The sequence below is a fragment of the Spea bombifrons genome, chromosome 1, assembly GCF_027358695.1.
Source record: "Spea bombifrons isolate aSpeBom1 chromosome 1, aSpeBom1.2.pri, whole genome shotgun sequence".
NCBI classification, from domain to species: domain Eukaryota; kingdom Metazoa; phylum Chordata; class Amphibia; order Anura; family Pelobatidae; genus Spea; species Spea bombifrons.
Genome location: NC_071087.1, coordinates 144,949 through 162,500, shown reverse-complemented (window position 1 = coordinate 162,500; position 17,552 = coordinate 144,949). Strand labels below are relative to the sequence as shown.

Sequence of the window (17,552 nt, the reverse complement as noted above, 5' to 3'; positions counted from 1 at the left end):
AGCGCTGTACAATGTGTTATTATTATTTATATATCGCCGTCATACTCCGCAGCGCTGTACAATGTGTGTTATTATTATTTATATATCGCTGTCATACTCCGCAGCACTGTACAGTGTGTTATTATTATTTATATATCACCGTCATACTCCGCAGTGCTGTACAATGTGTGTTATTATTATTTATATATCGCCGTCATACTCCGCAGCGCTGTACAATGTGTGTTATTATAATTTATATATCGCCGTCATACTCCGCAGCGCTGTACAATGTGTGTTATTATTATTTATATATCGCCGTCATACTCCGCAGCGCTGTACAATGTGTGTTATTATAATTTATATATCGCCGTCATACTCCGCAGCGCTGTACAATGTGTGTTATTATTATTTATGTATCGCCGTCATACTCCGCAGCGCTGTACAATGTGTGTTATTATTATTTATATATCGCCGTCATACTCCGCAGCGCTGTACAATGTGTGTTATTATTTATATATCGCCATCATACTCCACAGCGCTGTACAATGTGTGTTATTATTATTTGTATATCGCCGTCATACTCCGCAGCGCTGTACAATGTGTGTTATTATAATTTATATATCGCTGTGATACTCCGCAGCGCTGTACAATGTGTGTTATTATTATTTATATATCGCCGTCATACTCCGCAGCGCTGTACAATGTGTTATTATTATTATTATTTATATATATCGCTGTCATACTCTGCAGCACTGTACAATGTGTTATTATTATTTATATATCGCCGTCATACTCCGCAGTGCTGTACAATGTGTGTTATTATTATTTATATATCGCCGTCATACTCCGCAGCGCTGTACAATGTGTTATTATTATTTATATATCGCCGTCATACTCCGCAGCGCTGTACAATGTGTGCTATTATTATTTATATATCGCCGTCATACTCCGCAGCGCTGTACAATGTGTTATTATTATTTATATATCGCCGTCATACTCCGCAGCGCTGTACAATGTGTGCTATTATTATTTATATATCACCGTCATACTCTTCAACACTGTACAATGTGTTATTATTATTATTTATATATCGCCGTCATACTCCGCAGCGCTGTACAATGTGTTATTATTATTATTATTTATTTATCGCCGTCATACTCTGCAGCGCTGTACAATGTGTTATTATTATTATTATTTATATATCGCCGTCATACTCTGCAGCGCTGTACAATGTGTTATTATTATTTATAAATTGCCGTCATACTCTGCAGCACGGTGCAATGTTAACCCATCCACTGCCAACGGAATGTTTTACTCCCTGCCCTCTGAACCATTAAATCAGCCAATTAACCAAATCAGTGCCAAAAGGCAGCACACAGAAGCGTGAAATTGGTTGGTTAACCTATTCACTGTCCATCTACTCCATGAAATGCCTTTCGACGCTTTAATAGAGAAAAATCAGGAACGTCTCAGCCATGTTCCTCTGCTGAAAAGACCTTGTGTGAGTTTGGGAAGAAGCCTTCCATCCCCCCTTCATCAGGAAACGATTAAACCTGGGAAACTCCTGGCAGCCCCACTGGGGAGGAAAAAAGCTTAAAAAACATTGTAAAAAATGTCCGGGGGGGGTAAGAGGAACAACCAGAAGAAATTAAGTGTGGACAATGTTCAGATCCAAGGCGATAGGGATGGACCCTGCGTCACTGTGAGGACCCTGCATCAGTGTGTGAGGACCCTGCGTCACTGTGAGGACCCTGCGTCAGTGTGTACGGGCCCTGCGTCAGTGTGTGAGGACCCTGCGTCAGTGTGTGAGGACCCTGCGTCAGTGTGTGAGGACCCTGCGTCAGTGTGTGAGGACCCTGCATCAGTGTGTGAGGACCCTGCGTCACTGTGAGGACCCTGCGTTAGTGTGTGAGGACCCTGCGTCAGTGTGTACGGGGCCTGCGTCAGTGTGTGAGGACCCTGCGTCAGTGTGTGCGGACCCTGGGTCACTGTGAGGGCCCTGCGTTAGTGTGTGAAGACCCTGCGTCACTGTGTGAGGACCCTGCGTCAGTGTGTACGGGCCCTGCGTCAGTGTGTGAGGACCCTGCGTCCCTGTGAGGGCCCTGCGTTAGTGTGTGAGGACCCTGCGTCAGTGTGTGCGGACCCTGCGTCAGTGTGTGAGGGCCCTGCGTTAGTGTGTGAGGACCCTGCGTCAGTGTGTACGGGCCCTGCGTCAGTGTGTGAGGACCCTGCGTCAGTGTGTGAGGACCCTGCGTCAGTGTGTGAGGACCCTGCGTCAGTGTGTGCGGACCCTGCGTCAGTGTGTGCGGACCCTGCGTCAGTGTGTGCGGACCCTGCGTCAGTGTGTACGGGCCCTGCGTCAGTGTGTGAGGACCCTGCGTCAGTGTGTGAGGACCCTGCGTCACTGTGAGGACCCTGCGTCACTGTGTGAGGGCCCTGCGTCAGTGTGTGAGGACCCTGCGTCAGTGTGTGAGGACCCTGCGTCAGTGTGTGAGGGCCCTGCGTCAGTGTGTGAGTGCCCTGCGTCAGTGTGTGCGGACCCTGCGTCAGTGTGTGCGGGCCCTGCGTCAGTGTGTGCGGACCCTGCGTCAGTGTGTGAGGACCCTGCGTCAGTGTGTGCGGGCCCTGCGTCAGTGTGTGAGGACCCTGCGTCTGTGTGTGAGGACCCTGCGTCACTGTGCGGACCCTGCGTCAGTGTGTGTGGACCCTGCGTCAGTGTGTGAGGACCCTGTGTCAGTGTGTGAGGGTCCTGCGTCAGTGTGTGCGGACCCTGCGTCAGTGTGCGCGGGCCCTGCGTCAGTGTGTGAGGGCCCTGCGTCACTGTGTGAGGACCCTGCGTCAATGTGTGAGGGCCCTGCGTCAGTGTGTGCGGACCCTGCGTCAGTGTGTGAGGACCCTGCGTCACTGTGAGGGCCCTGCGTCAGTGTGTGAGGACCCTGCGTCAGTGTGTGAGGACCCTGCGTCAGTGTGTGAGGGCCCTGCGTCAGTGTGTGCGGACCCTGCGTCAGTGTGTGTGGACCCTGCGTCAGTGTGTGAGGACCCTGCGTCACAGTGCGGACCCTGCGTCAGTGTGTGCGGACCCTGCGTCACTGTGAGGACCCTGCGTCAGTGTGTGCAGACCCTGCGTCAGTGTGTGAGGGCCCTGCGTCACTGTGCGGACCCTGCGTCACTGTGTGCGGACCCTGCGTCACTGTGTGAGGGCCCTGCGGGGGAGACAGGCAGGTCTATTCACTAAACTGTTGCACCCAACATCCAGGGGTCCAGAGACGGGGGAGACAGTCCCCGGCAGATCTATTCACTAAAGGGCAATTTCTACCTCTCGAGCTCATACACATCCTTTGCCCCATCCTCTGTAATGTCCTTCTCCAGGTGATCTAACTTTCCCTGCTGTCTCTAATCTTTAAAAACATCCCTTAAAACCCGCTTCTTCAGGCCAATCAGCAGCCAGGTTACCTGCCCCTGCCACCTACCTCTGTCTCACCAGTCCCAGCCTCTGTCCTGTCTCTGGTCTGTACTTCTGTCCGAGTTTACACTGGGATACAGTTTTGTTGCTCGTCCATCACAAACATTTGCACCCCACCACCCCCAGATCTAGATTGTAAGCTCCTTTGAGCAAGGCCCTTTTGTTAATGAACATGTAGCGTGAGATGCACAAGTATGATGTCATTCTGTTCCGACTTGCAAACTGAAGCTCTGGACGCTGCCTTGCCCCGGGCTGTAGATTTATTAGTGTTTCCTATGAAGCGTAGTGTATGTATGTATAGTATATAGCGTATATACACATGCTGTATATGTATATATATATATTAATACATGCGTGTGTGTGCATATATATATATATATAATATGTGAGAAGTGAACTGCATGGCCGAGGTGCCAGAAAGAAGCCTTTACTGCGCCAATGCCACAAAAAGCCCAGTTCCAATACTGTGCGCCCAACAACCCCTCGACGCTTCTGGCACAAAATACCAGCCATAAGCTCTGTGTTTGGGGGGGGCTCAGCAAGACGTATAAAGCATGGTGGGGGGCCACTGGTGTTTGGGGGCTTAGCGAGGCGTACAGCGAAAAGAATACCGTCCCTGCTGTGAAGCATGGTGGGGGGTCACTGGTCTTTGGGGGGCTGTACAGGCACAGGGAATGAAAATGGATGGCAAGATGAATGCAGCGCGTTATCATAAAATACTGGCTGACAATTTGCTCCTTCGGCACGAAAGCTGCGCATGGGGCTCTCTTGGACTTTCCAGCAAGACAATGACCCGAAGGACAAGGCCGAGGTGACCCTCCAGCAGTTACAGGGTGAAGGTTCCGGAGCGGCCATGACAGTCTCCTGACCTTAATATCATCCAGTCGCTCTGGGAGATCTCAAACTCACGGCTCACGCAGGACGACCAAAGACTTTGCAGGACCTGGAGGCGGACAAATGGCCGCCTCTACCACCTCATAGACAACGATTCCAAAAGACTGCACGTTGGGGGCAACACACAGTATGAAGAACGAAGGGTCTGCAGACTTTGGAACAGGGGTCACGTCATCTTTTTCTGTGTTCCCATGTTTTGATTTATGATTGTGCCGTTCTCTTATAACCTGCACTTCAATATGCATCCCACAAGAAATAAAAGAAATGTGGTTTGCCTGATTACTCGTGTTTTCTTTAAAAATGGTACATATATTACCAATTCTCCAAGAGTATGCAAACAACTGATCATATATGTATTTATATATGTATATAGTATATATTATATAGTATATGTGTATATACATATATGTATATGTATTTATGTGTATATAGTACCGGTGTATAGCATAAATTAGTTTGTGTGAACATGTATTTATATATGTATATAGTATGTATGTATATAGTATACTGTATATGTATATATATGTATATAGTATATGCATTTATATATATAGTAGATATATTTATAAATGTACACAGTACCCATTGTACAGCACTACGGAATTTGATGGCGCTATATAAAACAATAAATAATAATAATATAGTATACTATATATATTTATGTATATAGTATATGTATATATAATATATATCATATAGTATATGTGTATATAGCAAATATAGTGTATGTATTTATATATATTATATAATATATATTACATAGTATATATGTATATATATATAGTATATACAGTATAGTACATGTATTTATATATGTATATAGTATATAATATGGTTTATGTGTGTGTATTTAATTATTTCTTTTATTATTTTATTTATTTATTATAGAGTATATGTATATATATAGATGTATATATAGTATATACAGTATAGTACATGTATTTATATATGTATATAGTATATTATAGTATATAGTATAGTAGATATATTTATGTAGTGCGTATGATATAGTATATGTGTATATATTTATATAGTATGTATCATATGGTAGTTTATGTGTATATAGTACTGTACATGTAGTATATACAGTATAGTACATGTATTTATATATGTATATAGTATATATTATATGTGTAAATATGTATATAGTATATATATATATATATATATGTATATATTATGTAAGCTCGTTTGAGCAGGGCCCTCCTCACCTGTTGTCTCTGTTAGTCAATTTGTTATGTTACATACTACTTGTTATGTCTTGTCTACCCATTGTACAGCGCTACGGAATTTGATGGCGCTATATAAAACAATAAATATATATAAAATCCTGTTATTTCTGTTTCTCTGTGCACATGGATGCACGGAAACCCCATATGCCGTCTTATAAAAGACTTTCGGGGGTTTTATGCCAAAGAAACACTTTCCAGAGAAGCAGGAATTCTGTGGGTGGACAGCATTGTGTCTGCACAAGCGGTCTGCTGGTCAGAAGTCCAGCTCTTTCCCTCTGTCTCGCAGTGTCCAGCTTTCTCCCTCTGTGTCTCGCAATGTCCAGCTCTCTCCCTCGGTCTGTCTCGCAGTGCCCAGCTCTCTCCCTCGGTCTGTCTCGCAATGCCCAGCTCTCTCCCTCGGTCTGTCTCGCAATGCCCAGCTCTCTCCCTCGGTCTGTCTCACAGTGTCCAGCTCTTTCCCTCTGTCTGTCTCGCAGTGTCCAGCTTTCTCCCTCTGTCTGTCTCGCAGTGTCCAGCTCTCTCCCTCGGTCTGTCTCGCAGTGTCCAGCTCTCTCCCTCCATCTGTCTCGCAGTGTCCAGCTCTCTCCTTCTGACTGTCTCGCAGTGTCCAGCTTTCTCCCTCTGTCTGTCTCGCAGTGTCCAGCTCTCTCCCTCCATCTGTCTCGCAGTGTCCAGCTCTCTCCTTCTGACTGTCTCGCAGTGTCCAGCTCTCTCCCTCCGTCTTTCTCGCAGTGTCCAGCTCTCTCCCTCGGTCTGTCTCGCAGTGTCCAGCTCTCTCCCTCCATCTGTCTCGCAGTGTCCAGCTCTCTCCTTCTGACTGTCTCGCAGTGTCCAGCTCTCTCCCTCTGTCTGTCTCGCAGTACCCAGCTCTCTCCCTCTGTCTGTATTTGCTTCCAGTTTTCCCTCTGTCCCCGCTCCTCCTAACACCTCTCTGTCTGCTCTCCATCCCTCTCTCTCTATCACTTCTTTCATCAGTCTCTTCCAATGCTCTTTTCCGGTGTCTCCCTTGGTGCCTGTTACATTGTAATTCTCTCTCTCCTCACTCTGTATGTCTCTCCCTCCCTGTTACATTATAACCCTCTCTCCCTCACCATCAGCTCCATCTCTTACCTTTCAGCTGCCTTTCTCTTCCTCTTTAGTTGTCTTCTGGAGTTGAATTCTCTCCTCTCCGGCAGCGGGATCCCTCTCCTTCCTGGTCGCTGGCTGGATCTCTATTCCAGATGCTGGCTGGATCCCTCTCCTTCCCCCCTGTCTCTCTCACACTCCCCTCTCTATGTCTGCTCTCTCACACTCCCCTCTCTATATCTGCTCTCTCACACTCCCCTCTCTATGTCTGCTCTCTCACACTCCCCTCTCTATATCTGCTCTCTCACACTCCCCTCTCTATATCTGCTCTCTCACACTCCCCTCTCTGTCTGCTCTCTCACACTCCCCTCTCTATATCTGCTCTCTCACACTCCCCTCTCTATGTCTGCTCTCTCACACTCCCCTCTCTATATCTGCTCTCTCACACTCCCCTCTCTATATCTGCTCTCTCACACTCCCCTCTCTATGTCTGCTCTCTCACACTCCCCTCTCTATATCTGCTCTCTCACACTCCCCTCTCTATATCTGCTCTCTCACACTCCCCTCTCTGTCTGCTCTCTCACACTCCCCTCTCTATATCTGCTCTCTCACACTCCCCTCTCTATGTCTGCTCTCTCACACTCCCCTCTCTATATCTGCTCTCTCACATTCCCCTCTCTATATCTGCTCTCTCACACTCCCCTCTCTATGTCTGCTCTCTCACACTCCCCTCTCTATATCTGCTCTCTCACATTCCCCTCTCTATGTCTGCTCTCTCACACTCCCCTCTCTATATCTGCTCTCTCACACTCCCCTCTCTATATCTGCTCTCTCACACTCCCCTCTCTATATCTGCTCTCTCACACTCCCCTCTCTGTCTGCTCTCTCACACTCCCCTCTCTATATCTGCTCTCTCACACTCCCCTCTCTATATCTGCTCTCTCACATTCCCCTCTCTATATCTGCTCTCTCACACTCCCCTCTCTATATCTGCTCTCTCACACTCCCCTCTCTATATCTGCTCTCTCACACTCCCCTTTCTATATCTGCTCTCTCACACTCCCCTAACTCTCAGAGCTTCTCTCACTTTCCTCTCCTTTCTCTCTGAGAATTCAAAGCAAACAAGGAATGGAGAGGGGGGAGAGTGCCACATACTCACTCACACACGAGTGCACACACCTATCCAAATACACACATAGGGGGCTTTCACCTATGCAAACAGAGGCGCACTGTTACACACGTGTGCAGATCTGTGTCTGGGGAAGGAAGGCGTGCTAGCGGCACACGGCCACCGGTAAGGCTTTGCAGTTCTGCAGACCACGGATCCAGAAAGGAATACAGATGGATTCTAAGGAATTGGCCACTAAGGTGTACATGTTCTAAGCGAGGTTTTTCCATTATTCATCGCTTCCTTTGCCAGCATGCAGGAAAATGTCTGATCCCCGCTAAATGTGTTTCCTCCTAATAATGATATTGTTGGGCAAAATGTATTCCTGAATGTCACCCCTTAGCAAGCTTTCAAACCGACGGCTCACCGGTCTGTAATTACCTGGCTGAGAGTTTGAACCCTTTTCACTGCCGGCACCTCTTCTTTTCGCCAGTCCTCTGAAACCGTGCCAGACCACAAAGCATCGAAAGTAATGGTGTGGCTATGTGTTTGCTAGGTGTCCTTAGTACCCCCCTGTCACGCAGCACAGGCGGGGGAGGTGTCACAAGGAGAAGCATCAGTCAGCCGTACACAAGGCGGTTGTGTGTGAATACTTGTTGCCTGTTGGTTAGTTGAAATGTTTATCTCTCTGTCTTGCTCTTTCCCTTTGACCTGCACACGATAATTGTGTCCATTCTCTGCTTCTGCTTTACTGGGACCAATAGCTGACGGTGTGGCCTGGAATACGAAGGTCGACCACCTTGGAGTTGATGTTTCCAGCGAGGCTCAGGGAAGCACCTGAGAAGGCAACAACCCCCCTGGATACCTGCTTCAGATCCCTGGATTCAGTCACACAGAGACGGTGCTTACCACCCGCCCCGGGGCGTCATCTATTTTACATTTATTTAGCACTTTTATCACCTTGTCCTGTCTCAGCCAATCACAGGTTTGCTTTTTGTAGCATTCATTTGCAGACCTACAGGGATCATTTTTTCATTGTTATACACAAGGGCAAAAAAATGGTTTAACCCTTAATGACAAAGCCTGTACATGTACGGGCTCAAAATGCATTGTTTTCAATGGGTTAAACCTTTGGTCTCCTCCCGATCTCCACCGACCAGCTCACCACTTCCAACCTCCGTTGGCCGACGCTTTTCTGCCGTTAAAGTATTTCATTTTGGGGTCTCGCTGTCTTCAGTCTCATTTCTTCTGGATTTGTTCCTCGGGGGTCGAGCTTATGAATGATTTCATTAATGTCTAAAGAGACCCCACTCACCTTCTGTGTTTCTTCCTTAGACCAGTTCATCACAGTTACTGAGATCCAGGGACCCCTTAACCCTTTAAAGTCGCCTTCCTAAAATTCAGTGTTTTGGTGGATCCCCTCCTAGTTGCTTCTGTGGAATAATCTCCAGTGTCTCCCATGTTTTGGTGTCGGGGGAATGAAAATCTCCCTGATTAAAATGTGAGCCAGATTTTTTGGTTTGTGATAAGTTCCTCCTCGATACTCATATTTGGGAGTCTGTAGTGAATACTTGCAATTACTGTAATGCCCCTCGTAGCATCTGTACCCATTTCTACCCATATTTACATATTTAGTATCACACTTTAACATTTACTCGGGGGCCAGTAACATTCATTTTGGAGTTTACAATGGGACTGTGTTTGCATTTTTAAATACGGCTTTTGGATTCAGCAATGTAAGGATCTTAATGAACCATTCTTGAATATAATCGTGATGAAGGGGTTAGGGGGCCCCCACGTGGACACCTTGCAGTATTACAAGCATTTAGGATTTGACTAATTGATTCCTTTTGTTTTTCTTCATCATTTTTTATTGTTTTCAATGGGTTTTGGGACCGCCCATTGTCCTTAAGGGGTTAATACACAGTGTTTTAGGGTCCCCGTGGGGCAGATCTGGTCTATTTTTCTTCTTTGGGATGTACACACTGTGTTTGGGTTTATTTGTTAACAGGATATTCAGATAACGTAATCATTTCATGTTGTCTATACTAATTTGAGCTTTACAATCCTGTGAATTGTATTATTAATACATGAGCTTGTATGCGGTAGATAACATGTCATTGTCACCCTTTTATGTTCATGCTGTATTGTATCTCCGTTCTAATAAATAAAGGTACCCCACAGGCACCCGGGTCAGACAATGCCTCGCCGAACTCCTCATTTTAGGAAGGCCGCATTGCCATGGGCGCACCTCCGATCTCCTCTTGGTTTCCCGCTGCCCTCCAAAGGGGGCAGCGGGAAAACAGACAGCCCAAAGGACCTACCTTCACCCGATCTCCCTTCCCCCGCAGAGCCAGCAATGGATCTGGATAACAGGAGATGGTAGCACAAATCAGATGGAGTGTCATCGTTGCCTTCTGCTCCCCTGCTTCTCCCCAGGAAACAGCCATCTGTTCTTTATTACCAATGTGGACTACGACCGCTGGATTATCATCATTGCTGGGTGAAGCACCCGAGTCTTGACACGCCCCGCTCCCCGCCCATTTTGATGGCAGACGAGCCCCCTGCTGGCGACCAATAGAGTTGCTCATACGGACATTTAAACTCCTGGCGCCAGAGCCGCTGCGTAGTCCGTACCGCATTAACCCCGTATTAACCCCTTCTACAAAACCGGAAAAAACGAACACGAAGAATGTCCATGAATATTCGAACCGAACACAGGAACGGGCGAATATTCGCGGAAAACGATGATTTTTTTTTCCCGAAGACGAACATGAAGACCTCCCTGGTGCCCAAGTCTACTTAATAAGTACGTAGATAATTAGGGAGGCAGGTTACACAGTGGTATCAGTATAGGTACATGTGAATGGACTCATTAATAATTAATGTGAAATGAAGACTCTCTAAAAGAAAAAGTGATAACAACAATAAACTAACTACTAAAAAATGATAATAAAAGAAAAGGTTAAAGATTATCTATAAATATCAAAAACAATAATGTGTATATTATAAAAAAAAATGGTGAGCTAATAAACACAATTCAATGTATACTGAAAAAAATCCTGAGCAAATAACTACTACAGCTGTGTTGGACACCTCATTTAAAACGAAAGCCAATGTTAATGAACATATATATTTTTTCATTTATAATAAAATCAATAGAATATATGAAATAAACGAAATATATATAAAAACGTACGCACACGATGGAACACATGTTAAACAATTAATGGATCCCTAACTTTCCGGGCGGATATGAAAAAAATGACTCCCTGTAATTAGCTGAAAGGGACAGTCTGCAGCCCCAAACATGCATTTTAAAGCTCTAAACATTGCAGGCCAGCCGTCTCCATGATTCCCATCCGTTTTTAAAGCACCAAACGTGGCTGCCTGCAGGAGGGTCTCTCGGCACTCCTGGAAAGCTCTAACAAGTGACTGCTGGATGGAGTAAGTACCTTACAGTCTTGGCCAAAAGCATGCGCTGCAGAGAGCCGGAACCAGGGGGTATAGCCTTGTTACTGGAGCTCAATTAAGGGGCAGAGAGTAGAAAGACGCACAAAGTGTAGACTTTCATCAACCTGCGTCATCATTCTTATATCATTATTAGGAATTTAACGCATGCCACAGGCTACCATGTCCCCTCATCAATTAGTCCGGGGTTACGCTCATCACTACTAGCGTCCAGGAAATAACCATAACATCAACACAAGGCTGTTGGACTGAGTTCACAGATTGACTGATGGATCCAGAAAGGGATCTGGGAATGGTTGTACTATATGTGGAATAGCTATACTCCATCTGAGAAGGGTTGGATACCAAGGTTTAGTAATTACTAGACTTGTGCATTCGTCTTCGGGCGAACATGAAAACGAACACGACCCCTTCTAACTTACCTTGGCATCGCGGCAGTTCACGGAAGTGGAAATCTGCAGGTTCGCCGTCAGGGGTTACAGGGAAGTGCGAATGAGCCAATTGGTTGATGCCAGAGGAAGACCCTGCAGGTGACCAATAGGCTCACTCGCACGGCCTTTGTAACCCCTGACAGCGAACCTATGGATTTCCGCTCCCGTTAACCCCTTTGATGCTGCGTTAGATAACGGGAGCAGAAATCCGTAGGTTAAAGGGCCGTGCAAGCGACCAATAGGCTCACTCGCACGGCCCCTTAACCCCTTAAGGTGCAACAAGTGCAATGCTGCAACTTACCCTGCAGATGCCACTGGTCTCCCTGTTCTATCAGTTAAATGTCCGTAAGAACGACCAATAAAGTCGCTGCTACGGACATTTTACTGATAGAACAGCGAGACCAGTGGGATCTGCCGGACAAGTTACGGCACCAGGAGTTTAACAGTCTGTACGAGCGCCCCTATTGGTCGCCAGCAGGGGGCTCGTCTCCCATCAACCATTGGCAGACGAGCCCCCTGCTGACGACCAATAGAGTTGCTCATACGGACATTTAAACTCCTGACGCCAGAGCTGCTGCGGTACGCAGAACACGAAGAATGTCCACGAATATTCGCCCGAAGAGAAGACAGGAACAGGCGAATATTCGCGGAATACGAAGATTTTTTTCCCCCGAAGACAAGCACGAAGACGAACACAAAGAGCCCCCTGGTGCCCAAGTCTAGTAATTAGCCACCGTGGACTGATGTTGCCTTCTGTATCCTTATTCCCCGTAGTACCCCAGAAAGTATTGCTTATTCCTTGTTACAGTGCCCAATTCTGAAGAAAAACACCCCCCCACCAAAACCTCTGGATGTGGCCTCCATCTGTAGAACTCAAAGATAACAGTTTTTAAGGTTCCATAGCTTTAGGAGCCACTTAAATACCATATGGTTATTTAAAATCCCAGACATGTTCTCTGCTTATATATTTATATATATGGTGACCCAAAAGTACCCAAATTCTGACTAAAACACAACAGTTTACTTTGTCTGCCGGGAAACAAAATAACCATTTAGAGAACAGTTTCTTCCAGGGGCCATCTGCCGTCAGTCAACTGCAATGAGCACCCATCTGAAACAACTTGCTTCCAATTCTATAATCATATTCAAAGATTGCTGTTCCAAGCTTCAACAGGTTTCATCCACCATAAAACGTAGTCTTTGGGGCAAAAACGGAATGTGATCTGCGCCGTTTAGACTTGTTGGAGGTGTTCCGGAGGGGAATCTGATCCTATGACATAACCCTTTGTGATCTGATGAACCTGTGGGTAAAGGGACCAGACATGGGAAAAAGGTTGCCGATTCAGCTTCCCACCGTTCTGGAGGAAAAATGGCCAAAGAATACCAGAAAAGGGTCTGGAATGGTCTGGATTCCTGGAACTGCATTGCTTTCAGGTATTCCCTCGGCATGGGAAACAAGGCATTGGTTGTACGATGACCGGCCACAGGATTGTGGCTGGAAAATCAGACCTTGCCAAAAACCTTGGAAATACTTTGCTTAGTGAGGTTTTTCCTCGTCTAGGAGCAGCTTCACATTTTCCCAAATCCTCTGCAAAACAAAGTTAGCATTTCACAAATGAAAGTTTCCAGCTGATCGCTTATAACAGCCTCTGAAAGTAGCTGTTAAAATGCAGCACGCCCATTGTTTACCAAATGGTCTTTAGCTCGAGTGTCACCAAAGAAGGAGGAACCCCTAAAAACGCTGCTGAATCGTGGAGGTCTTCTCCGTCCTAACAAGAGCTGCCGGCCCTTTAATGCTCGCTACGAAAATGATTGTGGTGAACGTTCACAACGGAAATGAACAAAGTAACCCTGAGCAACCCTCATATCCATAAACGATTGGCTGATCTGGAATACGGGAGACACCGGACCTGTAACTTTGTTACCATCATGATCCTGTCTACACAGACTACCAATATACCCCATGTATGTACCCCAAAACAGGGTGATGCTAATACAGCTTCCCCCGGAATCAGAAGTGGATAGGGCTGTAGCATTGAGTGGAGTCAGAGGCATGGCCACCTGCCCACCTTACCTTAATAACCACCTCATGGTGGAGGTCTGTGCTGCTAGACACCGATCGCGTTTACTGGGCCAGTGAGTGGGAGAATGGCGCAGCCATGCAGGGCTATCCTGTGAACAGACACGACCGGGTTCACTGGGCCAGTGAGTGGGAGAATGGCGCAGCCATGCAGGACTATCCTGTGAACAGACACGATCGGGTTTACTGGGCCAGTGAGTGGGAGAATGGCGCAGCCATGCAGGGCTATCCTGTGAACAGACACGATCGGGTTTACTGGGCCAGTGAGTGGGAGAATGGCGCAGCCATGCAGGACTATCCTGTGAACAGACACGATCGGGTTTACTGGGCCAGTGAGTGGGAGAATGGGGCAGCCATGCAGGACTATCCTGTGAACAGACACGATCGGGTTTACTGGGCCAGTGAGTGGGAGAATGGCGCAGCCATGCAGGACTATCCTGTGAACAGACACGATCAAGTTTACTGGGCCAGTGAGTGGGAGCATGGCGCAGCCATGCAGGACTATCCTGAACAGACACGATCGGGTTTACTGGGCCAGTGAGTGGGAGAATGGCGCAGCCATGCAGGACTATCCTGTGAACAGACACGATCGGGTTTACTGGGCCAGTGAGTGGGAGAATGGGGCAGCCATGCAGGACTATCCTGAACAGACACGATCGGGTTTACTGGGCCAGTGAGTGGGAGAATGGGGCAGCCATGCAGGACTATCCTGTGAACAGACACCGATCGGGTTTACTGGGCCAGTGAGTGGGAGAATGGGGCAGCCATGCAGGACTATCCTGAACAGACACGATCGGGTTTACTGGGCCAGTGAGTGGGAGAATGGCGCAGCCATGCAGGACTATCCTGAACAGACACGATCGGGTTTACTGGGCCAGTGAGTGGGAGAATGGGGCAGCCATGCAGGACTATCCTGAACAGACACGATCGGGTTTACTGGGCCAGTGAGTGGGAGAATGGGGCAGCCATGCAGGACTATCCTGAACAGACACGATCGGGTTTACTGGGCCAGTGAGTGGGAGAATGGGGCAGCCATGCAGGACTATCCTGTAGGCACGGAGTAGAAGCGGCCACAGATGGAGTAAACTGACCCAGAGACTCCACGTCTGCCTGGAGGATTCCCAGCTATGCCGCATTTATGGCTACCTCCCAACGGTTGAGGTGTCCAAATCAGAATACCTGTGTTAGGGGGTGTGGCAAGAGGAAGGTGAGCCCCTGAGGTGGGTGTGGTTGGTCCAGAAAATGGGTGGGTCCCGAGGCCTGGCCTTCACCTTACCAGAACCCTCTCGGTCTGATGGGTCTGTGCTAGGCCTGGCGAGGAGGAATATCGGCCAAGAGCCCAGGAACAGGGGCTAGAAATCAGCGCGCCGGACAACAGGAGCAGCAGAAACCAGCGAGCAGAAAAGGCTTCATGGCGTCCAGGACCAGCGCTGACCGGTGGAGGGCACAGATTTACCCTCATGGGGGAGGGCTTTTACCTACTGAGGGCTCTCTGTATACAGAGTAGGGGGTATTGGGGATATCTCTATACAGAGCAGATAATTTGGGGGTGTCTGTATACAGAGTGGGGGGTATTGGGGTATCTGTATACACAGCAGGGGGGTATTGGGGTGTCTGTACACAGAGCAGCGGGTATTGCGGTATCTGTATACACAGCAAGGGGTATTAGGGATATCTGTATACACAGCAGGGGTATTGGGGTATCTGTATACACATCAGGGGGGTATTGGGGTATCTGTATACACATCAGGGGGGTATTGGGGTATCTGTATACACAGAAGGGGGTATTAAGGGTATCTGTATACAGAGAAGGGGGTATTGGGGTATCTGTATACACAGCAGGGGGTATTGGAGTATCAGTATACACAGCAGGGGGTACTGGGGGTATCTGTATACACAGCAGGGGGTACTAGGGTATCTGTATACACAGCAGGGGGTATTGGGGTATCTGTATACACAGCAGGGGATATTGGAGGTATCTGTATACACAGCAGGGGGTATTAGGGTATCTGTATACACAGCAGGGGGTATTTGGGGTATCTGTATACATAGCAGGGGGTATTGGGGGTATCTGTATACACAGCAAGGGATATTGGAGGTATCTGTATACACAGCAGGGGGGTATTGGGGGTATCTGTATATACAGCAGGGGGTATTTGGGGTATCTGTATACACAGCAGGGGGTATTGGGGTATCTGTATACACAGCAGGGGATATTGGAGGTATCTGTATACACAGCAGGGGGTATTAGGGTATCTGTATACACAGCAGGGGGTATTTGGGGTATCTGTATACATAGCAGGGGGTATTTGGGGTATCTGTATACACAGCAGGGGGTATTAGGGGTATCTGTATACAGAGCAAGGGGTATTGGGGTATCTGTATAAACAGCAGGGGGTATTGGGGTATCTGTATACACAGCAGGGGGTATCTGTATACACAGCAGGGGGTATTTTGGGTATCTGTATACACAGCAGGGGGTATGTGGGGTATCTGTATACACAGCAGGGGGTATTGGGGTATCTGTATACACAGCAGGGGATATTGGATGTATCTGTATACACAGCAGGGGGTATTAGGGTATCTGTATACACAGCAGGGGGTATTTGGGGTATCTGTATACATAGCAGGGGGTATTTGGAGTATCTGTATACACAGCAGGGGGTATTAGGGGTATCTGTATACAGAGCAAGGGGTATTGGGGTATCTGTATAAACAGCAGGGGGTATTGGGGTATCTGTATACACAGCAGGGGGTATCTGTATACACAGCAGAGGGTATTGGGGGTATCTGTATACACAGCAGGGGGCATTGGGGGTATCTGTATACACAGCAGGGGTATTTTGGGTATCTGTATACATAGCAGGGGGGTATTGGGGTATCTGTATACACAGAAGGGGGTATTAGAGGTACCTGTATACAGACCAAGGGGTATTGGGGTATCTGTATACACAGCAGGGGGTATTGGGGTATCTGTATACACAGCAGGGGGCACTGGGGGGTATCTGTATACACAGCAGGGGCTATTGGGGTATTTGTATACACAGCAGGGGGTATTGGAGGTATCTGTATACACAGCAGGGGGTATTAGGGTATCTGTATACATGGCAGGGGGTATTTGGGGTATCTGTATACACAGCAGGGGGTATTAGGGTATCTGTATACACAGCAGGGGGTATTAGCATATCTGTATACATAGCAGGGGGGTATTTGGGGTATCTGTATACACATCAGGGGGTATTAGGGTATCTGTATACACAGCAGGGGGTATTTGGGGTATCTGTAAACACAGCAGGGGGTATTTGGAGTAGCTGTATACACAGCAGGGGGTATTAGGGTATCTGTATACACAGCAGGGGGTATTTGGGGTATCTGTAAATACAGCAGGGGGTATTTGGGGTAGCTGTATACACAGCAGGGGGATATTTGTGCAGCCAAGACGTTTTCTTCTTCCTGTTTGAGCCATTTCCGGGTCAGAGGTCACTTCTCACTAAGTGTCTGTCTGTTGCTTATCACTGTTACTAAGCGTCTCTCTGTCACGTCATTTATCGCTGTCTGCCTCATGTCTGTCACCTCTCACTGTCTGTCACCGTGTGTCTAATGTCTGTCACTGTCTGTCACTTCTCACCATCTGTCACCGTGTGTCTAATGTCTGTCACTGTCTGTCACTTCTCACTGTCTGTCACCATCTGTAACTTCTCACCGCCTGTCTCATGTCTGTCACTGGTCACTGTGTTACTCTGAGGAGACTACCTGTCTCATGTCATTGAACAATATCTCAAGCTGTATTTCCCAGGCGGTGCTGTCTCTTGCTGTTTAGACCCTCTCT

The 17,552-nt window shown here is 47.5% G+C and overlaps 1 protein-coding gene across 7 annotated transcripts in view; it reads right to left on the bottom strand.

Annotated features, from left to right (window-relative positions):
• The window catches only part of LOXL3 (lysyl oxidase like 3), a 47,685-nt gene extending 40,767 nt beyond the window's left edge, over positions 1-6,918 (bottom strand). For 3 of the 7 annotated variants that reach the window (XM_053457999.1, XM_053457998.1, XM_053458000.1), the window contains exon 1: positions 6,679-6,915. The gene's annotated coding sequence lies outside the window, so the exon portion shown is untranslated. Of the gene's footprint in view, positions 1-6,678 lie in introns of all 7 variants that reach the window. The other 4 variants (XM_053457994.1, XM_053457997.1, XM_053457995.1 and 1 more) reach the window with 3 other exon arrangements.
• Positions 6,919-17,552: the final 10,634 nt, after the last annotated feature.